Raw genomic sequence first — 26,769 nt, 5'->3', positions numbered from 1 at the left:
ATATACTGAACTGGTTGGAAGATTTTTTAAAGAACTAGAAATGGAAATATCATGCGATCCAGTGATTCCACTCTTAGGTGTTTACACAATGAATATAAAGCAGAATATGAAGAAACTTATTCATTTCTATGTTCATAATAGCCAAAAATAGTAAGGAAATAACAAAAAATTAAGAAACAATAAATAAGTGAATTACCAATATGGAAAAAACTTGATAAATTGTCATTTTAATCACTCTCTCTTAGATTAATTTGATTCCTGTTTCTCTCACTCTTTCTTTTTTTCCCACATTTTATTTAAATTTTATTTTTTATATTCCCCATACAATTACAACCCCCTTATTTTGACCCCAATCCCTCCTTTCCCTGCCCCCCACCCCCCATAGAGTGTCTCTGGTTCATAGTTGTTTGTTGATTTTGATGTTTTCTTTCTTATAGATATTCTTTTTCCTGGCCCCTTATTTAAGTTTTCTAGATTCCTGCTATGAGTGAGACTATCCAGTATTTTTCTTTTTCTTTCTGGCTTATTTCGCTGAGCATGATCCTTTCCAGCTCCATCCATGTCTCTCACTCTCTCTTTCTGAACATTGCATAGTCCTTATAGTTAAACTCGGTAAATTAAGTATTCCTTGACTTACAGAATCATAGTTAAATTACTCTATGATAGTTTTCACCTTTTGTCAAATCAAAGTTTTTCTAGGGAAAACAAGTAGTGACTTTTACAGCCAGAATGAGAAGTTCAAAGTACATTGAGTTTCAGAATTACAGAAAATGGTTTCACTTTGCAGTCTCCTTTATTTTTTCCTACTTTGTATTATGGGTAAAAATTTGCCTATTTCAAAAGCATGTATGTGTCCGTCTTTAAAATGAACGGTATAATTGCACCAAAATTGCAATTTGCATAGCATCTTTTTAGTTGTTTTGGTTTTAATATATTTTAATAACATGGAATATTATTCTGCTTGTACCATTTCCAAATTCCACATAAAGCATGTGTTGTTATTCATAATGCATGATTTATATAGAAAAATAAAACTTACAGATAGAATCATATGCATATAAATTAAATTTTAAAGATACACAAAGAGCTCTTTAATATACTTGCCTGATAAATGTGTGTATAGGTAACGTATACGTTAGAGTACATTCACATAAGAAAATAACAAATTAAATTTACTTTCCAAAAATGCATGCTTTTAATAAAGTGTATCAAAATTTTAGATATGAATACCAATAGCCATGCAGTTGTTTTGGGAAGCAAATTAATTTTTCAGATCGCTTTACTCATATATAAACTGAAAAATGATTTGATTCTCTTGGGTATTGTTGAGTTTAAAGAAAGCCAATAGGCATTTTAAAATTTATTTTGAAACTGTTGTAGGTTTTATAAACTGGGGAACTGTATATATGGGACTGTATATTGCTGGTGGTAAAGAAAATCAGGAACTGGGTCTTTGCTTTTACACATAATATCATATGCTACTTTTCTATCAACCCTAATAATTTCAAGTCCCAATGTTTTCCTCTCATTTTTTAAATCTGGGGTAGTTGGCTTCTTACTTGAGAAGAAAATATTAAAAAAAAAAAACTGACATAAGATTAAAGACTTCGAAAATAGGAAAATCTTTCATATTTTAGAAAATTTCTAAAGCTCAGAAGATTGGTAGTGCAGGGGTTAAAGACAGCATTATCAATTTATCATCACCAACTGCAGCATGAGTTCGATCCCCAGCCAGCCAGGGAGCAACCCACATGACACATGGTGCAGCAGACCTCTCCTGTCTCACCTGCTGCTCCCCTCAGCAGTGGATTTCAGTAGATCTGCCTGTACTGTTCCCCACTCTTTCTGGTGAATCCTCTCACCCTTACATCTCTGGTATATACCCCAGTTCTTGTATGTATAAATAAATACATCTTTAAAAAAATAAAGCTCAGAAGACTGATACAGATATACAGATAATGAAGGAAATTTGAAATTATCAAAGTAGTATATTTTAATTCTTTTTAAGAAGTTTGTCAATTTTCCCTCTTTTGACTTATTTTCTCTTAAGTGTAAGAAATTGGAAAAGAATATGTATTTGTAATTGTGTACATGTGTGCAATGCACATCTTTCTTAAAGTATTCCTCTTTGTTCCTAATAAAATTAAATGCTTAAGGCATCAAGTGGCTTCACGGAAAGCAGGAACTGACTGAAGAAATATTCACTACACAGCTGGCAAAAACATGGTCATGATTAAATACGCACTTTTAATTGAGTGAAATATGAACTTGATTTTTTAAGGATTGTTAAAGCCTGTGAAATGTTTGTGTTAATTGTTAATCAAATATTTTGAAAGTACACAATACAGACACAAATGTCTGTCTATTTCCTTCTCTCCTCCTTACCAATGTTACATTAATACAAGCCAACAAGGTAATTTTACATCTTGATATTTAAAATAAGTGCATATTATGCTATGAACTGACTATCTAGGAATACTTCAAATACCGTTTGAATCATATAGTTGATAAGCTTAAGTCATTTGGTGCATATTAGGGTTAATCAACATTTTTCACTTTATACTAGAGAAAATTGCTGAGAGTAACAGCTAGCAGGTAAAGTTACTACAGACCGAGAAATAACTATTCTGTAGTTTTGGAACAAGTGAAAGGATTTCTAGGACATAGACAGTTCAGTATCTGCCTGTCTTCATATCTTTTTTTATTCAAACAAGTGAATCTGTGAATATTTACAGGGTTGACTTACATTGATGAATTCATTAGAATATCACTTATTCATCACAAATACTATTTTTGGAATACAGCTGGTTAACATAAACTGACACCAAAAATTGCAAAAAGGCACTGTTATATAGTGAGCAATTTGATGCTATGCAAATTTTCAAGAACATTTGATGATTGATTTTTCCTAACTGGATTCTGAGACATAAAAGAATATTGCATCAATGAAGATAAGATAATTTTGAAGAACTTCATCATAGCTATTAGCTATTTTATAATTATTTATAATATATTTTATAATATATTTTATAAATATTATTTTTGCATGGTGGCTCATTAACTTACAAATAGATTCTTACAATATGAAATATATAAATATTTCTATAAGTGCATTTTACATATCTGTATCTATTCCTGTTTAATTATAGACTATTACTTAGCACTTTTCTTGACCATTGTGGTCCAGGATAGTATCAAATGTTACCACATTTTAATGAATACCATTATCCAATGTTATCTTGGTTTTAAGAAAACCAGAAATAAAAATATATAGTTGTTCTGAATTTAGGATAAAGTATAGTGAAAAAGTACATTCTTCACTAAGCTATCTTAAGTTAAAAGTCTGTTTACTTTTAAAGTTAATTTGAAAAAAGGTAATTTTGCTATAGTTGTATTTAGATCTCCATTTTGGCCTCATATAAGAAAACTATCTATTTTCACTAATTGATATATCTACCATTAAATCTTGATATGATCAAAGTTCTATCCTTGGTTGTATACTTGGTTATATTCTTTCTGAGTCATGTCATCAATTTCCAGGCATTGTTTTTTTTTATGATGACCCACCAAGCTTTAAATGTAATTTAGACCCACTCTTACATAAGTTCCAGAAAGTACATAAATTTGTGATGTCAATATCTCCACCTGCAAATTCCATAAGCACCTCAAATTCAACAATTCCAAAAGTAAGGGCTTTCTATTCTTCTCTATTATTAATTGAGTGATTGTTGTCTATCTCCACTAACTGATAAAATTAGACAACTGAAAAATCTGCTAGACACCTCCCTACCCTTATCCCTATTTCATTAATCACTACAATGCCTTAAAATTTATTGTGTAGTGATTTTATTACACAAACCCATATACAAAATATATGTTTGTATATATGTATATATGTATGCCTATATGTATCTTAGGTGTGTGCATTACTTTAAAGTTTTACAAAGTAGTCAAATCTATGTAATCACTTCCCAGATCAAGGAGTAGGTTAGCATTGCCTCTTCATAAGCCTCCTTTGCATTTTATTTCACTCATTGTTCCCCTCCCTCAAGAAAACCACAATCTTGATCGTATCACTCAAAATTGTTAATAAAGGAATTTCACAGTGTCTGCATGTGCTCAGATTAAATAATTATAGTCTTCTAAATTGTTTGTTCTAAGTCAGACTACAATAGTTGTGCTAATTGTTACATATCTTCATCAGCTTTTAGGCATATTTTACTTTTCTTATTGCTTAGCCATTACTATATTAATAAAACCTCAGTTTGACTTTATGGCACATAATGTTTTTGACCTTTTTAAGTGGTTGAAAAAAATCAAAAGTATGATATATTTCAATAAATGTGAAAATTACTTGAAATTAAATTTCAGTGTTTGTGACTAAAATATTAAAACACAAAAAATGCTCATTTATTTATTTTATGTGTCAGCTTTTGTGTTACTACACAGACTTGAGTAACCATGACAGAGACTATATATGGTCTTGTTATATTTCATTACATATCTTAGTGATTCAGTTACACCTGGGCAGCGTTCTCAGTCACACTCAATGCTGAAACACAGAATTTCATTTATTTTGTGTTGCTAGGGCATACTGATTATGAATATGAGAGGGAAAAATGGGCTTCAGATATTGCCTATCTAAGATACAATGGATTTGGGCATGGTGCTTATTATGCCATGAAATTGTAGCTATGCCAAAAGAGTACAATATATGTAGACACTACCAAGCTAAGCACCCATCACAGTATCCCAGACTCACAGGAAAACAAAGACAGAAAAAAAATAAGAAATTTAAATCAATTTACTCACTGACTATAGTAAGTGTAAAGTCAAAAAAGTGAAAGTCAGTTGTAAGATGAAAGTCATTTTCATTCATTTGCAGAATGTAACTGCAATACACAACAAAATCACTCTTAAACGTGAAAAATAAAGATGTTACCAGAGGAGATGGTGGGAAGGAGATAAGCTTGTGGCACAGGAGCTTTGGTGGGGATGAGCAAAGCATGTGTACGTAGGAGGTGTGAAGTTACACTCTAAAATTATATAATTATGTAAATGCTTGGCAAATCAATAAAATTTGAGAAGAAAAAATCTCCTACATAATTTATAAAATAAAACAATTTCTTCACAAAAGTAAATAAAAATAAGAATGCAATTGACATCTATTTCTAATTAGCTCATTTATTTTCCAAGCAAGAAAAGTCATTTATCAGTGGTGAGTTAATTAAAACTTGTTTTATATAAGAGTTGAAGAAATGTATTCAAAGAAAATAAATGATTTAAGATAGCTTTAGGGGGATAATAAATGAGGAAAGATTTGAGAACATTGGGAACAACATATATTGTCAAATAAAGGCAAATGATTAGGAATGGTTTATGTTGGTCTTAATGAGTCAATTATTATCAAGCTTCAGTTGTTTATTCAAGGAATTGATGATGAGTGTGAAATGACTGACGTATTAATCTCTATCAGTAGTCTGTTTTGAATAACTACAAGGGATATTAGTCCCCAAGAATTTGAGAAAACTCTCTGAGTACAACTTGAGGTGGAATCTGCTACGATGTGTTACAGAAGATGATGATTAAAACTGTGCAGAACAGGAAAATTTTTGTTTGGACAAAATTACAAAACACATGAAATATATATGATTATTAATTATATTACTCATTATTAGGAACTTTGGTGATAATATTTAATTCGGTTATGTTTTTGAACCAGTAATGTACTCAGTGAACTTCACTTACTCTCAGAATTAAGCAATGGTTTTGTGGCATATTAACATGATTTATTACACAGAATTTCTATGGGCTAGAAAAAATTTGAGTTAAAAAAAATCATAATTTTTAGGGAAATTTTGGAATAAATGACTTTCAAAATTAGCTTTTTTTGCATACTTCATAATGTGTCTTTATCAATTAAACTAAGATTAAAAAGTAAAATAACGTCCTTATGCAAAAATTATACTGGTAAAAGTTTTAACTCGTTTCAACATATGACATATGACTGATTTTGTTTATATTCTAAGTAATGCCAAATGTTTACATATTTCCCATTGTATCAAATATTAAATTAAGAAATGAAGTCTTTATTGCTACAACAATTTGAAGGAGAAATATCTTCTGAGTTCAAACAATAACCTTAATGGTGTTTTTTGGACTTGATGCAAGTAGAAAGGAAGTATTCATGTTTCAAAAATCCACTTAACTGTATAAATGAAGAGCTTCTATCTATCCTTCATTTGAAAGTGATTCATCTGCAATGTAATGACATCATAAAAGGAAAATACAAAAAGAGGATCTAGTGCAGTACTATAAATGCTTTTGAAGTGATGAATATGTCCAATTAAAATATATGCTAATGGATTGATACCAGTATGTGGCAGCGCTAATCTATATGAAAGACATTGTTAGAGGTGAAATACATAAAATCCCACTAGAGACTGGTATTAACACATAAGCATTTGCAATTGTTTTTGATAAATGTCAACAATAATTTTAGAATTCAATTAAATGATGTTCTTCCTCAGAAAGATTTCCATTCTTCTCATTAAAAGGCCCTAGTAAAAAACATTGTACTCCACTATCATTGTAATTTGAATTTTATTAATTTTTTTTTGAAAATTGTTTTCTTGTAACTTACATAAGTACAAAATCTCCTTGGTTTTGCCTTATGACCTTTTTGGTATTTGCTCTTTTGTCCTTTACAAAACCTTACAAAAAGAGTTCTCCTCTTTTTATATGGAAGAATTTGTTTTTACATATTTATGTCATAAATATACATTTACATTTTATGTAATTTATTATATGTAAATTATATGTCAATAAAGTTGTTTACAGTTCTTGGGCTATTTTACAAATGGAGCCTGATATTTTCTTTGCAGAAAGGTTTTTAATTACAGATCAAATTATTTCATATTGTAAGCATTTAAATTTTCTGTCTCCTTGTGTCTAAACCCATAGAACAACATAGTACATAAAGTAAATCTTAATGTAAGCTATGACATTTAGTTAATAATAATTTATTGGTATTATTTATTAATTGTAATAAATAAAGCACACTAATAGAAAAATGTTCATAGAGGAAATTGTGGAGGAGATAATAAAGGTCTGGAGTTTTATGGGGATTTTCTGTAATATGTGGTCTAATGCTCTGTAAATCTAATACTCATAAAATACATTATATTAATTAAAATTAATCCACATCTTGGGAAGAACTGCTATTACATAATATTAATTTTGCTAAAAGTTTATTAATTACTTCTATAATAGGAAACATGTATCATAAATAGCCCTCTATCATTTTGAATTTATGTAGTCCTCATTCTACATGTATTATGATGCTATGTTATTTCACAGATAAAATTTTAGAATTGTTATATTTTTCTAGTGAAGTAAAACTTTTGTCATTAACTGTGTAAATAATTGTTCTATCTCTCTTCTCTCTTTGCTCTTTTGGGAATTCCAAAATATATATAATGGGTCACAAAAATTATCCCACAGTTCAACATGTCCATTTCCTTTCATATATGTTTGTATTATTAGTAATAACTTTCTCACCATGTATTTAATTTTGGAAGTTTCATTTGTGATATTTTCAATTTTACTAATATTTTCTCTGTGATTTGATCAGACTTTAAATATTCCATTTTATTTTTATTTCAGACAATTTTGTATTCTTCTCAATAGATTCAGTTCAGTATTTTATATATCCTTCTCACTATATAATATTTTGAAAATTTGGAACATAGTTGTTTTAATGTTCTCATCTGCTAACTCCAACATTTGTGTTCTTTGATGGTTTTTATGTATTAATGTTTCTCCTTACTCTGGACAACATAGTCCTGTTCCTTTTGCATGAGTTTTGATTACATGCAAACATTGAATTTTGACATTTTAAATTCTATATATATTTCCTTGTGTTATTACTAGATCCTATTCCTTTTTTGTTTTGTTTTTGTCTTTTTTTTTATGTTCTACCCTTGGCCTTAGTTCTTTCTTTCTGCAGGTCTTTTGTCTTCATTATTTTGTCCTACAAACTCTAGATGGCTGTTTCATTTGTCTCTCTTCTCATTTCTCTGTCTCTTCAACTCTAGATGTGTACTCTCTCAGAGCATTAAACTGGAGCCAATCTTAAAGTTCACCTCACTGCTACCTCATCAAACTAACTTTTACTACCGAATGTCCTGTATCTTAAAAAAAACATTTCTTATTTTTCCTCAACTGTCTATGTAAGAAATTAAATCCAGTCTCTTCTCTTCTTCTGGTCAGATGTACCGAGTAATTACTGACCGAATGTCTTGCACTGTATATATAAATTGTAGATGCTTTGGATGATGATTTTCACTTTTCTTGTAGAATGTCTATACTTTATTTGGAAGGTATATTAGTATAGAAATAGTTCAAGTTGATCAAATCAGGAAAATAGTAATATTGAGGATATTTTTGGTCTACATTAGTATTATTAAGGGGTGTGTGTGTGTGTGTGTGTGCATTCTTTACAACTACATGATTTTAAACTGAGATTCATGGGAATTTATCAGAACTACTCCTTTTGACAGATCCATAAAATCTCCAACTTTTGTCTCTCCAATCCTAGGGTTGTGCTCAAAGTTCAGCTTACCTTAATCTGTTTGATGCCTCTTTTCCCGATCCTCTCAGTAATGATTTCTTGTTGTTTAAGAATTGCCCAGTACCTTGAAAAGACAAGACATGTACAATATTGATCTCAAATTCATCCTTTCACTTCTCTTTATGTTCTTGGTCCTTCTAGTGGTTGCTTCCTCAGATCAATTTTTAATTGCATCAAGTTTTCTTAGCTGTTTTTGGAGGGAAGATTTGTCTGGTATCATTATTCTATCACAATCAGAATTGAACATTTTTCTCTTAACATTTATTGCATTTGTTTTCTGATTTTAATACTCAATATTGTGAGGTATTTCAGGCTAAGTTTTTATGCAAAAACATGTAGGTAATTAACATAATCTGATGATTCATCTCTTTGCCTCTAGCTTTATATTTATTCAACCTATCATTTACACTATTTAGCCCTAAGACCTTCAAATATTTTTCTTCAACTAAAATAAAATTGTAGATATATTCCATAATTTTCTATGTCTGTAAATATTTTCTTATCCCATCCAAAGCACTCTTCTGTTCTATAATCCAACAAAACTTTAAATTTCACAATGAAGAAATGCGGTAATACCTTATGGTAGCCAGACTCAAAGATAACTCCCAATGATCTTCCCTCCTTCTATTCATATACTTGTTTAATTATCTCCCATTATATGTGGACTGGACTGACTAACTTCTAAGAATGAAGTAAATCAGAAATGTTAATGTGTGCCTAGGAGACTAAATCATACTGAACAGTTTGGTGTTGTATGCACTCTAAGGTCACTTTCTCTCAGGTCACTTTCTCTTCATATCATCATAAATTCTCTTGAGAAACCCATGTGATGAACTTAAGCCATCCAAGTTAGCTTGGAAATAGATTACCCAGCCCAGTACAGCTTTCAAATGATAATAGTCCCTATAAACATTTTTAAAGCAACCTCAGGAAAGACCCTACACCAAGCCTACCAGTTAATATAATTTCATATCCCTGCTCCTAATAAGTTTTGTGAGCTAATAATTTTATTATTAAAGAGCTAAGTTTTTGGATAATTTAATATGTAACAGTAACAAATGCATTACTCATATGTAGCATAACATATCAATGTATTAATTCATTTAATATTTTTGACGATCTGTTGGAATATTCTTTTTCTGAAAAAGAATGTGAAACTCATAGTGAAGGTTAAATGACACCCATTCTATGGATCAAGAAGATCTGATATAGATACACAATGGACTACTACTCAGTGACCAAAAAAGATAAACTTATGCCATTTGCATCAACAAGGATAGACATGGACAGGATTATAATAAGCAAAGTAAGTCAAAAGAAAAAAAAAATATTGGATGTTTTAACTTATTTGCAGAATATAGAGAAACCAAACAAAGGGTTAGGAAAAAACAAAACTTGTAAGCTGACCATAGATCTGAGGCATATAGCAAGGGATAGGGAAGGGCAGGGAGAAGGATCAAAACAGGGAAGGGAAGATCACAAGGGACTATGTTAGATCAGCGAGGGCTATGGTGATGGAAGAGCTATAGACTACACCTAAGGTGAGAAATCAAATACTGTTCAAAAATTAACACTGAAGTGAGAAAATAATAATAAAAACAATTAAAAAATAATACCCTTTCTAGAATGCTTTAACTATATTATAGTTGCCTCTCCTACAAGCTATTAAACAAAATTTATTTCCAACAGGGCAGGAGGATTCCCTTTTCTCCATTTCCTCACCAAAACATTTTGTTTCTCATCTCCAGACCCTATGGAAAATAGCAGACAGGTTTCCTAAAATATAAAAATAGTCTACCATATTACTCAGCAATTCTACAATTAGGTATCTATTCAAAAACTTAAAAACACTAATTTGAAGGGATGTATGTACTGCTCTGTTCATTGCAACACTATTTACAATAACCATTTATGAAACAACATAAGCCAAAGGATAGATGAGTGTGTTAAGAAGTGGCAAATATACCTACTAGAATACTATTCAGCTATGAAAAAAGATGAACTCTTGCCATTTTTGACATCATGGATGAAACTGAATAACTATGTCAAAGAAAATCAGGAGAGAGGCAAATGCAGGATGACTTCACTCACATGGGGAATAGGGAAACAAACAAAATAACAGACAAATCCAAACCCAAAAAAACCCTAGAAATCTGACTGCAGAATTGGGACTACCAAATGGGATGGGTAGGAGTCTGAGAGCAAGTAGGAAAGGGTTCCAATGGACTATGGCAGAGGATTATGGATACCTTGGTTATGGGTGTGGTGTGTTAACATACACCTGAAGAAGTATGAACCATATCTTTGAACCATATACAGTACTGTAAACCAATATCACCTCAATAAAAAAAATAGTATTAATTTAGAAGAGCAGCTCAGAAAATTTAGAAAAACAGGAATATGGAGGAATGTCACAGAATATAGAAGTTTCCACCATAAGTAATGGATAGCAAGCTTTGAAAAAAACAATAAATTGATAATTTACTACATAAAATCTGAGAAGCTGCTTTTAAAATTCTATGAACGATATACTGAGACATAATTTTATAGAATATATGTTTAAAAAATAGATTGCAGGAAATATGATTTACTATGGAAGTAAAGGTATGTAACTAAGAGTTGTGCTTGCATACAAAATATACATTATTTTCATGAACATATGAAAATAAGAAATCACATTCACCAACTACGAATTTTAAACATTCATGTAAATATGAACTGGGTCCAATCAATCAAATACTTTTTTGGATGGTCATTCACTTGTAAATTGAAAGACTGTCTTGTAAATATATATAAAAGAGTTGTAAATCAGAGTGAAATAGGATTCCTATGAATATGCAAATTGCATGAAACTTGAAACTCACAGTATTCTACTAATCCAATTACCAGGAAGCTGATTGCCAGTCTGATTCAAGTATTTGAGGATAGCTGCTTCATTAAAGCTAATGGCTCCCTCTGGCTAGAAATGAGTGGGATTACCAACTGTTAAATTTTGGTAGCCCAGTCAAAGTGTGTTAACAGTCATTTAAACATACCGACTAGTAGAACTGCAACTATGAAGAAAATTCCCTCCTATAACTAAGAATCTGAGAATGAAATGAGAAAGAACATGTGACTTTCCCAATGAGAACAGTATATAGCATCAAAACATTTTTTGGCAAAATAAGATAACAGGTGTGATATAAGAAAATGTTCATACTATCATATTGCAGAAAACAGGGAAAATTAAAAACAAATGAGAGAAAAGAGATCTGCTTTTCTGTTTCCGAACAGTTAACCTCTAATTTTCATGTTATTGTAACAGTAAGGTAAGTATTAAAAGATACAATAAATGAATAATCACATATCAAATGAAACTTGATATTTTACATACTCTCAGTGATTGTGTTAAAATTTAGAAAGCATCCGTATAAACAATTTAGAAAATATTATGTGTATGTCTTACGAAGTGTCATTTAATAAAATCGTTATGCTTGTAGAGAAGTTCATGACTTTAGTGAATAAAATATGTATTCATTTTGCTTATTCCAGAAATAGATTTGTTCAATCTTGAGTGCTTTCCTGTACTTAACAGTGCCATGTGAAGTGTAGAGATTGAGTCATAATTCAAGTGATGGAAATACACATTTAACTAAATCATGGATAAAAATTGTGGTTTCCTAATTCCAGACATTACTTCAGTTTCTCTATTAGATGCATAAAAACTGGCAGAGAAACACATAACATTCCAGACAATAGTTCAGACCATCATGTCTCTCCTAGGACATACAATATGTTAAAGAACTAGAATGGCAGGGGAAGAGGAATCAGTTTCAACTGTATAGAATGTAATGCATTTGTCTCAAACAGTTAATTTTTTTTAAAATTAGCATTTGTTGACTTGAACAATCAAGATGAAGAAAACAATAATTTTATACTCTGGTAAGCAAAGCATTTAGAGAGTCCACTAGTTTCAGTGACAGGAAAATTGCTATGTCACTGACAAACATATTACTAGAAAAAGAGTTAAACTAAATTTTACATCAAGGCTCAACTCAACAAACAAGTTTTTATGTTTGGCTTTGATTGAGAGATGAAACCATGAAAAATCAATAACCTGTCTGAAAGAGTAAAAGATATGATATTAAAGTGATGCTTGGTATAGAAATGAATCCTGAAAAGTTCATCTACCCAAAAGAAAAGTTGGTCTATGATTTTTTTTTCACTGGTATACTTTTTACATCTGTGTGTAATCATTAAAAACAGAGTATCTGTGACTATGACTAAGATTTGAAGGTTTTTAATTTGATTTTTTTTAATTTGATGGTGAATAGAATTTCTAGCATGACTTGGCATGACTACTTATTTTTGCATTCCATTCCCATTCTCTTTCCATAACAGCAAAAAAGAATGATTTACAACTTTTGGACTACAATAGGCCTCTTGATAAAGTCTGCATCTGTTCTCCTATTTTCTCCCTAAGTGTACAGGTTAGGGGCGAAATAAAACATAATTATCCCATAAGCAAAGATTATAAGGGAAATAACCTAAATGACAATAGAATTCTCCCTGAAAATAAACAAATATGGCACAGAACTTTAGTTCATTTCTTTTCTGGCCAGGTAAAGACTATTTTTCAATTACTTGTTTAAAATGAAAGTGTGTGACCCAAACACCTGTGCCAGATTGGTATTTGAGATCACTAATTTGCTGTGCATGATATCCCTTGGAACAGATGCAGGGGGACAGAAGTGACTAAAATTGCTCTGTTCTGATGGTTGATCAGAGGCTGATGTAGCCAGGAAACAAGGACCAGTGAGTGGCTTAGCTGAGGATTACTCACTGCATGAACAGTCTATCACAAAACAATCCAACAAATACATAGAGCAAGAATGTCATAAGTATTTGAGAACACTGAAAGTCTCCTTTTTATAACTATTGAAATTACCTTCTCACGTGGCATTACATTAAGTAGTTATCATGAGGCAGTAAAATGTAAACTTACCAAATAATATAAACAACTACTGCTTTATAAAATATAATCAGCTGTTGATTTAGATCTATATACACAATATCAGTGTTAAAACTTGCTTTTAATCTAGGATTTTATTTCAGCTAGCATTTTGATTTATTTCTAGATGAAGGCAAATATTAGATTAACTTTCAGCGTTAAAGAATTAAATAGAGATACAGTACATATACTATCCTTTAAAGTCAGGTACTTTGTACAACTATTGTATATTATGTTAATATTCTTAATATCTGGGCTAATCAATCAGATAGATTCTCATACAAACTTGAATGTTTAATAAACAGGCAACAACTTTTGCTTAGAGAAGTCATTTCCAAATAAGTTTTCATACAACCCAGGGGAAAGAACAGATAAATGTTAGCACTCTTTCTACTATTTATTTGTATAACTAAGACTGTAAGATAATAAGAAAAATACTAGGATATAATAATACATATTGCAAGACTCCTTTACTATTTGAAATATCCTGTTTAGCCTCAGGCCCTCTGTTGCCCAATACTTGCTTTAGGTTCACAGCTATGTGAAGTCCTTCAGCTCACCAGTTAGCTTTCATCACCCCACACCTCTGCAATGAGTTCATCACAGCAAATTTCATCATTTTTTTACTGGACCTGGTCTATGGTCTTAAAAGTCTGTTGCATAAGGATTAAAGTTTTATGAGAAACATTAGCATATTTTAAAGAATGCTTTATTACCCTGTTGTCAAAACCCACTAAATATAAAATTCCCTAGGAATTAAAAGTATAGAAAGTTCAAAGAAAATTTAAAGTAATATACAGTGAAAATTAATGAACATGAAGAAAATAATGCCCTTATTTCCTTTATGGATAAAAACAAAAAATTCAAATTATGTTTAGAATCATTAAAATGTTCACATGTGACATGGATTATATTTTGTGCAAATTTTATTTTCATCATTTCAGTAATAAAATCCTCTATGTACATAACACAACTAGAGACCACGTGTCCCAGGTTCTTTTGTAACTTCTTATGACTAGATTATTAAGTTCAACATAATGAGGAAGTGATGTATTGCAATCTCTGAGTAATGTCCTTAAAGGAACCTTACGGTCTTTAATGAATACCTGGCTTCAAATGGACTATATCCTGAAGGTGGTTGTATAGACAAACTTAATCTGGGAAAGCAAATACAAAATCTAAGGAAATCTGCATTCCTGGGTGACCTCATGAATTAAGCCACCCGTCCTCTGAAAGCACACATGGTCTGGACTGATAGAGAAAGAAATATTCAGTCCTTTCAAGGTTACAGACTTGGAATAACTAAATACAGATTTTCAGTAGTTTTATTTAAAAGACCATATATATAATTACCCTATTTTTGAAAATATTTATTCTATTCCAAGAGAGATTTCAAGTATTCTTTAGACACTGGAAAAAGGAGATGTTGACATTCTATTAATTTGTCAGTACTGCAGTCTTTTTTTTTTTTTTAAACGGCTGAGAGTTTCTTTCACCTCTGCAAACTCTTTAATCTATTTAATTGAAAGGGAACAAATAGTTCTGTTCTATTTTTATCCCCTTTCTGAAGCACAATAATTTAATCTTTCTGAGTCACTTAGCTGTAGACAGGTGACAGACAGCACTAGTTTACCAATATAATGTGAACAACTGAATGTCCGAGCTCAGTTGAGAACATTATATTAGGATCTTGAGTAATAAAACAAAGCGTAAGTCAAAGCTTATTGAAATGATTCAAGATGACAAGAGCAAATGCTAACCTATAAACACCTATTTTGCATTTACATACACATATGCTGCTCCTATGCATTTTAAATCAATTCCATAATCTGGGAGTATATGCAGTATGTGTGTGTGTGTGTGCATGTGTCTGTGAGTGCATGTGTGTGAGAGATTAAAATGAGTTTTGTAGAAGACAAAGGAAATTTCTTGTGTACATAGAAAAATTTATATGGACTTAAGACGAGTATATGAATATTCAGCATAGTTTTATTCATAATAGCTTAAATCTGGAATCAACACAAAGGGTGAAGAATGGATATATTATGGTGGAATTATACAATGGAAATTCAGTAGACAAAGAGACTTAAACATGCTACCATTGTTTTGACTAGTATCCTGTACATGCATCATCTATAACAGGTCACAGGCAACCACTGATCCTGAAATGAGGATCAGTGGTGTTCTAGCAGTAAATTGTTGCTGTTCCACAGGTAGAACAGCACCTACTGCACAGTGTGGAGTAAGACCTAGCCAATTAAAATGATGCAACAAAGCCAAAACTAACCTGTACATCTGGAATGAAAAATTATTTATTGTTCATATCATTGCTATAAAGTAGTTATTTGTTATGTAATATTTTTGAAGTAAAATCTGACATTTTATAGAATATTTAACTTTTTAAAATTTTTCTATAAAGTGTATTTTCTTGACTTTTGAACACCTTAGTATCTAGCCTAATTCATTTGATAAAGTTTTTTCTACCTTCTTTATGATACCTTATTAATATGTGTAGTATCTTTAACAATATTTCATTTTGCATTATAAAAATTGATTGTAGACCTTCCTGGTGGTGCAAGGGGTTAAGTCTCAGCTCTATGAAGCTCTGGGCAGCCACTGCAGCACAAGTTCCATTGCTGCAAGGGACCTGACCCACATGGTACAGCAGACCTCTCCTGTCTAGCCTGCTGCTCTCCTCAGCAGTACAAATCTGACTTTTCTGTTTCCTGCTCTGTCTCTGGTGAATCCTCCCACCCTCCCCCACACCTCTGGCCTATACCCTAGCTCTTGTATGCATAAATAAATAAAATAAATCTTTAAAAAACAAAGAAACAAAACATTGATTGTGTATTTTCCCCTTTTTTCTTTTGCTTAGTCTCTGGCTAGTGGTGTTTTCTAATTCAGCATTTCATGTAACTGTTACATTTTAATCACCTATTTCTGTTCAAATAAGTTTTCTTTTAATTCTTAGTTTCTTAAAGCATATATAAAAAACAAATTTTCTTCCAACAACTCCAGCATTTCATCAAAATATCTACCTTTTCTGTGTGCTTAAAGTACATTTTGAAAGATGGAAAATAGACTTTTAGTGTTCAACATAATGTTGAATATATACAGATGTTGATTTATAATAATGTACACTGCAGCTTATATAATATTATAAACCAATATTTGATATATATTTTCTGTTTATACAATCAGATAACAGCTATATTGTTCAAATATTCCATTTTTTCTTTTTTTATTGAAGTAACTATATTTAACATGTTTCAGGTGTGCATCACAGAGAATGAACATGTGTATATGCTACATTAAGTTTACTATTAAAAGTCTAGTTTTATCCTTCACTATGCCATTGTGCCCTTTTACCCAATTTATCCACCTCACTTCCCGTTTCTCTTCTGGTAAACACTAATTAGTCTGAAAGGTTTGTTTTTGTTTTATTTAGCACATTTCTCTCTCTTTTTTTTTTCCTCTAAGTACTTCATTTGCATAAAATTGTACAGCCTTTCTCCTTTTTGTTTATGTAATCATAATACCCTCTAGGTCCATCCACATTTTTGCAAATGGCATAATGTTCTACCGGATTTAGAATTCTAGGCTGATAGATCTCCTAACCCCAACCTTAGTATATCAATGAGATCTTCCATTGTCATACACATGACATTATTTGCTGCGTATAAATTTGTGTTAATTCACTTGTTTGGCTCATACCGGGAGGAGCAATTCTTCATGGGTCCTAAACATTCTGCATGTCTGTGCTAAGTGTTCCAAATTGCAAAACTTACCTATCTCTTGACTTTGAATTATTTTTACAACTGTTCAAATAGATAAATAACTAGGACAAGACCACCAGGAATAACTGTTATGTAACTTGTTGCTCCCAAGAAAGGGGAACTGGCTTCTCATTTTGTCTATTGCAACAGGTTCTGTATCTTTTTTATGTTTTCAACTCTGGTTGAAACCTAATGACTGCATAGTCTCCAACTAGTACTTGGAGTCAGAGAATTAGTACAATCCTAAAAACTCCTGTTGTTTGTCTTTCTGTCAGTAGTAAACTATCTTTCCCTAATCCTTTGTCTCAGTTTCTTCTTTTATCAAGTTTGAAAATGTCTTGTCAAATTTTTAGCTTGCCTATAGCTTAGCTTACACTTTTTGCTATGTGAGATTTTATGTTTGTCATTAATTGTATTATTACATCTAAGCTGTTAGTTTCTGTTGTATTATTTCTTCTCCATTTACTTTGGTATATATGCTTTTATATTTAATTAAATCATTTAGTTTCTTTTATGTTAAAACTATTTTAATCATCACACTCTATCTTTGTACCTTCCCCCAGCAATTTGCCTCATTTTACTAAATTATAAATAATTTCTACAAGTACAACTTTATCACTAATTCTTTTTAATTAGACTATATATGCAATTTAACTCATTCATTTTAAATTTATTATATATTAATGTATAGATTATTAATTTTTTTAAGATTTATTTATGTATTTATACAAGAACCGGGGTACAGGTCAGATGTGCAGGAGAGTGAAGGATTCAGCAGAGACAGAGTGGGGAATAGAGGAAATACACTGCTGAGGGGAGCAGCGGGCAAGACAGGAGAGGTCTGCTTGCCATGAGGGACCCTCACCAGCCAGCCGAGATTGAACCGGTGCTGCAGAGGCTGCAGACAGCCTCACAGTGCTGCGCTCAACCGCCTGTGCCACCAGGGGAGGCCCAATTGTTAATTTTTTATACTAAATGTACTTGGTCATTTTTATAATTGTGTGTTATCAATTCACTTTTTATTACTTAAAACATTGGAAATAGACTGCTCATGTTACAAATTTAGTATTTCCATATATGACCACTAAGGTCTGACTCTCTAATTGATGTTTTTGCTAACCTGGTTATGATTTTCTTTTTTTCAATTTTCAGTTTTGGATTGTTCATTCATTTTAACATATGTTCATATCTGTATATTATTAAAGGCTGAATTAAGGCTGAATTTTCTTGGATTTTCTATTGCCAGGTATAATACAACTCTGGAAAGTATTATATTACCTACAAGAAACCCATTTAAAATATACAACAAATAAGTGTAAATGAAAAGGGATGGAGAAAGATATATAATCTTAACACTAACTAAAAGAAAGCAAGAGTATGTTAATTTCAGACAGTGCTGACTTCATAGCAAGAGAAGTTATTACAGATAAAAAGGGGCATTATATAATGTTAAAGGAATCAATTTTCTGAGAAGACGTAACAATCTTAATGTGTCTACCACCACAGCAAAAAATACGTAAAGCACAAACTGAGACATGCTAGTAGGAATAGATGAATCTACCAGTATACTTGAAGACTTCAAAATCCTTCTCTTAGAAAAGGGCAGATCCAGCAGGCAGAAAATCAGTAAGGACATAGTTCAACTCAATAGCAACAAAAATCAGCTGGATATAATGAACATCTATCAACAGCCTCATCTAACAGCATCATAGCACACATTCTTCTCAAGCACCCATTGAACATTCACCAAGGGTGACTACTTTCAGGGACATAGAACACAACATTACAAATTTAAAAGGATAGAATTCATATAACAGCTTATCCCAGATCATGGAAATAAACTAGAAATCAATAGAGTTAGAAAATACACGCATACATTATTAAACAACATACATCTAAACACAAATGAATCATAGAAAAACATTTGAAGAAAAATATTTAAATATTTTGAATTAAAAGAAATGAAAACACAATTTACAAAAACTTAAGGGATACAGTGGAAGCATTTTAGAGGGAAATGTATACTGTTAAATACATGTATTAAAAAAGATCTAAAATTAATCATCTAAGCTTCCAGCTAATAAAACTGAAAAAAGGACAAATTAAATCCTGAGTAAGTAAAACTATAGTGAATAAAAATTAGACCAGAAATCAGAGAAATTGAAATTAAAAGTTCAGTAAGAAAAAAAAAAAAAAAACAAGGAAAACAGAAGCTGGTTCTTTGAAAAGATAAGAAAACTAGTTACCTCTACTCAGGCTAACTAGAAAATATATATGTAAAGGACAGAATGGACATCAGTTATTTAATAAAAGAGAGGGCATGACTGTAGAGCCCGTAGATCTTTAAAGGATAATAAAGGAATGCTACAAACACTCTCTATCCCCAAGTTTAATAAATAAAAAGAATGGGTCAAACCTTTGAAAGACATAATCTGCAATATGAATGGGCCCATGTGTATTAAATCAATAATAAATAACCTTTCAAAACAGAAATGCCAGGCCCAGATGGGTTCACTTACTGGTGAAGTCTTCCAAAAATATAAGAAAGAAATTACTCCAGTTCTCAACAGTTTCTTTTATAAAACCAATGGAAATAGTACAAATCTGATTCTATTAGACTAACATTACTCTAAGTCCAAAAACCAGTCAAATCATCCATAATCATGGGTGCAAAATATCTCAATAGAAATATTAGCAATTCATATTAACAATGCATAAAAATAATTATACATTATACATTATGACCAAGCAGGATTGATACCAGGTATGGAAGTCTATTTCAACACTTGAAAATCATTAAATGTAATTCATCTCAACAACAGGCTAACAATACAAAAAGTACAAAAGTATATCAATACAAAAGTATATCAGTAATTACAGGAAAAAAATATGAAATACAAAATCCCTTCATGATAAAAACTTTCAGTAAACTAGGAATAGAGAACTTCTTCAAGTTGACAAATGACATATACTAGAAAACCTATAGCTAATATACTAAATAGTGAGATATTGGCAGACTTCCCATTCTGATCAGGTAAAAGGCAATGCTATTTCTTCTCATTGTTTCTTTTTTTCCAACATTATACTGGAAGTTCTAGCTAATGATTTAAAACAATAAAATAAAATACATGTATGTTAGGAAGTAAGAAATAAAACTGTCTTTGTTCATAGATTTCATGATTGTATTGTAAAAAATACAAATTAATTAACAAAATAAATCCTGGAACAAATAAGAAAATACAGGAGAATTGAAGGATAAAAAGATACTACTCAAAAGTCAATGGATCAATTTCAATTGATTTCCAACATATCAACATGAACAAGTGGGATTTTTTTTAAAAGATATTATTTATTTATTTATTTATTTATTTATTTATTTATTTATTTATTTATTTATTTCTACAAGCACTGGGTACAGCCAGAAGTGCGGGAGGGTGAGAGAATTCACCAGAGCCAGAGCAGGGAGCAGAACAGGCAGAAGGATGAAGTACACTGCTGAGGGGAGCAGCGGGCGCAGTAGGAGAGGTCTTCACACCATGTGGGACCCTCACCAGCAGTCAGGGATCGAACCGACGCTGCAGAGGCTGCGGGCAGCTTTGCAGCCCAGTGCTCAACTGCTGTGCCACCAGGGGAAGCCCAGGATTTTAAATTAAAGACACAATACCATCTATATTAGCACATCAAAAAAAGGAAATACTTGGGTATAAATGTAACAAAATATGTATAACATATATATGTGAAAATAATATAACTGATAAAAAAATCAATGAATTACTAAATAAACAGGAAAATTCATTTTTTATAATTAGGAAGGCACAATAAAATCAAAAATCTGTGTTTCCTAACTTAGTTTGTAGATTTAATGCTCTATAGTAAAATTCTAGCAAGTTATTTTATGATATGGACAAACTGATTCTACAGTTTATATGAAGAGACAAAGTACCAAAAAACAAAACATCTTCAAAACAATATTGAAGATGAAAAATAGAGTTGAAATTTTGACACTACCAGAGATCAAGATTTACTATAAAACTATATGATCAAGACAGCACGATATTGGTCAAGGAATATACAACTAGATTAATAAAAGAGAAAATAGAGCCAAGGAATAGACTTACATGTAGTCAACTCAATTGCTATTAATGAAGCAGCAAAGGCAATGCAATGGAGCAAAAATAGTCTTGAACAAATTGTGCTCAAATAACTAGACAGTCACACACAAAGCTATGAAAAAAAAGAATAAAGTAGATTCCAATAAAATTAAAAATTTGTGGGGGCCTCCCTGGTGGCGCAAGGGGTTAAGCACCGCACTGTGAAGCAATCCTCAGCCTCGACAGCAGGAGTTTGATCCCCAGCCGGCCAGCGAGAAACCCACATGGTGCAACAGACCTCTCCTGCCTCCCCCGCTGCTCCCCTCAGCAGAGTATTTCAGTCAGTCTGCCTGTTCTGTTCCCCCGCTCTGTCACTGGTGGATCCTCTGACCCCCACCCTCACATCTCTGGCCTGTACCCCAGCTCTTGCATGCATAAATAAATAAATCTTTTTTAAAAAATGATCTGTATTACTACACACCACTTCCTATCATTAATCTGCACATTATCCTTTGCAAATTTTCTTGTTAGTAATTATTACTATCTTGAATAGTTTAAATTTGTGTTTATATTTGCTTGTTTTTCTGTCCTGATTCATAACAATATAAGATCTTATCTAAATAAATATCTAAATAAGTGAATAGTATAAGATTTTTTTAAAGGAATATAAATGGTTTTATGTACTACTGGCAAATAGTAGGTATTAAGCACATAAATTGTAACTTGTTGAATATGAAACCAAGTTTTTCAAATTTCCACTTAATACAAAAGCAAATACCATGAGTGAAAAATTCTGAAATATACTTCACTCTAATATGTAAAAATTAAATATAAGTTCTTTACCACAATTTATAGATCCTACTTTAAACTGGTTTAGTAATAAGCAACATTTAAGCAAAATATTAAGTAGTTTAGTAGTTATCATCTATCTGTTTACTACTTATCACTAACATATGGTAAAACAATGACTGTTTTAGCATATATTGTTACCCAGGTAGGCAAAAGAAAATGTAGAAGAAATTTGCAAATTTGGTATTTTCTTCTAAGAATACCCTCATAATAGCAAATTAGGCAACTTAAGTCATGTCTCAAATACATAAATTGTGTTCAAGCACTCCATTAAATTTTTGTCTCTCCTGTTATTGTTGAAAGCTACTGATCCACTTAGATGTAGTTGTTTTCTACTAAGAAGTTACTTCAACCTTATCAGATCACTATTTTGTTTTCTTAAATTAGACCTGGTTACCTGAAGCAGTGAATATAGTACTTAAAGTCTATTACCAAAATGAAAATGCATACATTGTACAATAATGAAAAATGGTGTAAATATATATATAATTAAAAATAAATAAAATATAAAAAGAATCTTTTGTGAAGTAGCTAAGACATTGGGAGTGTTTTCTCAAAGAATACAATATTATAACCAAGGGAAAGGAGTTATATGTACATTTTACCTGAAGTATAAAAATTTAAAGTGATCAAACTACACAAATATACTTACACACCTTAATTACTTATATACAAATATTTAAAACACTATGAATCTTTATTCCATAGAGGTTCGTACAAATGGCACAGCATTGCTCCTCAATTTTATTTTGTGAAAGTAAGATACAGATAACTCTATTCTTAAATATGTCCTCTGATGCTTGACATAATTATTTTGGAATTTAAGCATGATTTGGAATTTAACCGGAATTTGGCTGCGCAGTGAAGCTGTCCACAGCCTCTGCAGTTCCGATTAGATCCCGGCCGGCCAGCAAGGGTCCCACATGGCGCGCAGACCTCTCCTGTCTCATCTGCCGCTCCCCTCAGCAGTGTACTTCGTCAGTCTGCCTGTTTTATTCCCTGCTCTGTCTGGTGAATCATCTCACCCTCCCAAGCATCTGGCCTGTACCCTAGTACTTGTATAAAATAAATAAATCTTAAAAAAAATAAAATAAAATTTCAAAGCCCAATAGTATAATATTCTTCTCCATTCTTCATTTAAAATATATGCAAGACCCGGCCTCCCTGGTGGTACAGCGGTTGAGCGCTGGGTTGTGAGGCTGCCCGCAGCCTCTGCAGCACGGGTTCGGTCCCAGGCCCTCCGGCGAGGGTCCCACATGGCACGCAGACCTCTTCTGCTGCCCACTGCTCCCCTCAGCAGCGTACTTCATCAGTGTGCCTGCTCTGCTCTCCCCTCTGGCTCTGATGAATTCTCTCACCCTCCCGCACTTCTGACTGTACCCAGTGCTTGTATAAATAAATAAATAAAACTTAAAAAAAAAACAAAAAAGACTGTGGGAACTTCTTAAAAAAAAAAAAAAGCAAGACCAAAATGAAAATGCATACATTGTTCAAAAAATGTAAAATGATGTTAAAAAAATATAAAATTAAAAAATGGAAAAAAATCATCATATGCTTCTAATGTGTTTAAACAGACATGCCTTAATTTATCTTGCAGCTTTGCTGTTATTTTATTTCACTAGAGGGAATATGTTTTGTCTGAAAAAAAAAATGCAAGAAATATCTTTTTTACCTAAGTTACAAATTTTAATTTCAGTTCATCAAAAATAAATAATAATTGACTTCTGAAGACCAACATGGCTTTTCTGGAATTAGACCATCTAAATGGTAGGCACCACTAAAAACTCCCACTCTTAGATTTTACAAAAGTTTTCAGAAATTACTAAATTAGGAGTGTAAATGAATCTCTCCATATTTGAAGTAATGGCAGAGAAACCCTCTTGCACTGATTTTGTTACCAATGACAAAGTTCAGGCATACAAAATTATTATTGTTTTTTTAAGATTTATTTATTTGTATACAAGAGCTGGGGTACCAGTCAGAGGTGCAGAGGGGTGAGAGGATTCACGAGAGACAGAGTGGGGAGCAGAACAGGCAGACAACCAATTGCACTGCTGAGGGGAGCATCAGACACTTCAGGAGAGGTCTGCTGCACCATGTGGGAATCTCCCTGGCCGGTTGGGAATCGAACATGAGCTGCAGAGGCTGCAGTCAGCTTCACAGCGCTGTGCTCAACCCACTGCACCACTGGGGAGGCCTCGGCATATAAAATTAAAGTTCAGTCAGTCCTACTGTATTTGACAATATGTTGTTTGCCTTTTGTTTCTGAATACCTAATATCAGATTTATAATATGATATCTGACATAAAAAGTACAGTTGCTATCATTTAGGTTTTATATATCTCAGTCACACACTTTTAAAGTGTATTTTATGTTTGGAAGACATTAGGTTTCCAAAAGAGGAAAGTTTCATTTATACCATATGGATTTAACACTACCATTAACACCTTACATTACTCTATAATTAACACAACATATCACATTAGTAAGTTAGTTAAAATTAATGAACCAATATCTCCATATTCTTACTTACGAAAGTTCATACTTGATAGAGATTTCTTTTTTTTTTAAAGATTTATTTATTTATTTATTTATTTATTTATTTATTTATTTATTTATTTACACAAGCACTGGATACAGTCAGAAACACAGGAGGGTGAGAGAATTCACCAGAGACAGAGGGGAGAGCAGAGCAGGCAAACTGATGAAGTACACTGCTGAGGGGAGCAGCGGGCAGCAGGAGAGGTCTGTTGTGCCATGTGGGTCCCTCGCAGGTGGTCGGGGATCAAACCGTCGCTGCAGAGGCTGCAGGCAGCTTAGCAGCCCAGTGCTCAACTGCTGCACCACGGGGGAGGCCCTGATAATGATTTCTTTAGCTTTTACTTAAGGTCTATTTTTATGACCCAAGATCACATAGAAGATGTATTAATTCTGTTGTCATTTTTTCCTAGGCTCCTGAAATCAGCTGAAACAATATCCTTTCAAAAAAAAATTCGCTGAAGTCTTAACATCTAGTACTTGAAAATGTGACCTTGTTTGGCGATGAGTTTTTCAGAGGTGATCAAGTTAAAATAGAGTCATTATAGTTGAACTTAATCTAATAGGACCAGTGTCTTTATAAAAGGGTGACATTGGGGTCATACTTCTATAAGCCAATAAATGGTAAAGATTTCAAGGAGATCAATAGAAGATAAGGGAGAAGCATGGAGGAGATTCACCCTTAGAGCTCTCCAGAAAGAACCAACCCTGCTGACAACTTGATTGAGGAATTCTGTGATCTGTGAGACAATAAATTCTGTTGTTCGCACCACTCAATTTGTGGTACTGTGTTATGACAGATATAGCAAACTAATATAACTCCTCTTGTCTGTACAATTTATCAGACTTTCTTATTTTTGATGATGACAGTTTTGAGGAGCAATAATAAGAAACATTGTAGGATGCCCTCTGTCTTTTTTTTTTCCTCTTCTCATAAACAGACTGTGACTATGGGTCTTTGGAAGGAAGATTGCAGAAATGAGATATTACTTTTGTCACATTCTTACTAAGGTCACATACTATGAACAATATTTATTTATTGTTTATAAACAATATTTATTTATTGTTCTCTCTCTTTACCCCAACTTCCCATACTGTATTCTCTAAAAGACTTCATTATGCACAAGGCTGACTGAAATATGGCCCTTTTCGGAGAACACTATACCTACATAAACAATTTGTAATTATTCGTCATTGTGTTAGACATTTAGGGCAAGAAGAACAATATATAAAGAAAATTAAATAACCAACTATGCCCATGATCCCAGAAAGCACTTGTTAGAGCTGATAAAGTCCAGAGGGGAAAAAGGCGGTGCCCCTATCCCAGTTACAGATAGCTAGGTTGTTTAGAAAAGTCAATTTATTCCATGTCTTGACTCTGCAGACCATTTAAAACAATGTTCTTTCTCATAACCACTTAAGTAAGTGTGAAAATATAGGAAATGAAAAACAAACAAAAAACAGAAATACTATCACTTTTAAAAGCTGGAAAGATAGTGTATCACCCTAAGAGAAGACTGTATTGGACTTTCTATTTTGAAGACTGAGCTGAAATACTCTTTTTTGAGTTGCCAGGTATAGCTCGTACCTAAAACAATGACCTGTGTTAGAGAAAAAATACTCTAGAAAACACATGTATTCATTTCCAAGTTATAACTATTAAATAGACTAGGAATTCTCCATTAAGGAAATTAGATTATAGTGAATCAAGAAATTCTTTACAGTAGACCTGTCTTGGGGGAACAAAATCATAATTGGGAATAATTTACCATAACCCATCACACAGACCTTGGTCCAGTAAGTACACATAGTTAGCACTGACATGTCTGCTGAAAGGAAGTGTCAAAAATCAAATGTTAAGAGAATCAAACCTCTGAACAGAGGAATGGTCTT

The sequence above is a fragment of the Talpa europaea genome (assembly GCF_964194135.1).
Source record: "Talpa europaea genome assembly, chromosome: 15".
Classification (NCBI taxonomy): Eukaryota; Metazoa; Chordata; class Mammalia; order Eulipotyphla; family Talpidae; genus Talpa; species Talpa europaea.
The sequence above is the reverse complement of the archived record's forward strand: the minus strand, read 5'-3'. Positions refer to the sequence as shown.